The following is a 622-nucleotide window of genomic DNA, read 5'->3' as shown; positions in this document are numbered from 1 at the left end:
CTTCACACCCACTAGGATAGCTAGAATGAAAAAAAAATCAAGTAATAACCAGTGTTGGCAAAGATGTGGAGAAATGGGAAACATGGCTGGCAGGATTGTAAAATGGTGCAGACACTTTGGAAAAGAGTCTGGCAGCTTCTCAAACATTTAAACATAGTTACTACAATGTCAGGGACTATTTATGTCTATTCACTGTTCTAGTTTCAGCCCCTAGCAGCATTCTGGAAAATAGAGTAGGCAAATAATAAATATCTGTGGATGAAATAGCTAAAGGAATGAATCTCTCCGTATTTCCACATTCTTATTTTCTAAGTTTGGTTATCTTTGATCACCTTTTCATATGACAATGGTTTTATTATATTATTTTCTATATAGAGAATGAAAAAGTACTTTTTCTTTTCTGTAATCTAGTTATTCAATTTTTTTTCCTACTGCTAGTTTATGAAAAGTTTATTTCGGCTCCACAACTTGTCTTAGTAATGTCATATAAACTTTTAGGATCGTTGTCAAATTCAGGAAGTCCCCTACCAAGTTTCTTTCATGTATGAGGTGCAAGATTACAAGGCATCTGAAGGTCTCTTGTTCAGTGACAAGCCTTAAAAACTCTGCATTGTCAACATTC

This window comes from Aethalodelphis obliquidens, unplaced genomic scaffold (genome assembly GCF_003676395.1).
Source record: "Aethalodelphis obliquidens isolate GAN/ISIS:26980383/991018 unplaced genomic scaffold, ASM367639v1 scaffold43, whole genome shotgun sequence".
NCBI classification, from domain to species: Eukaryota; Metazoa; Chordata; class Mammalia; order Artiodactyla; family Delphinidae; genus Aethalodelphis; species Aethalodelphis obliquidens.
Note: the sequence above shows the minus strand (reverse complement) of the source record.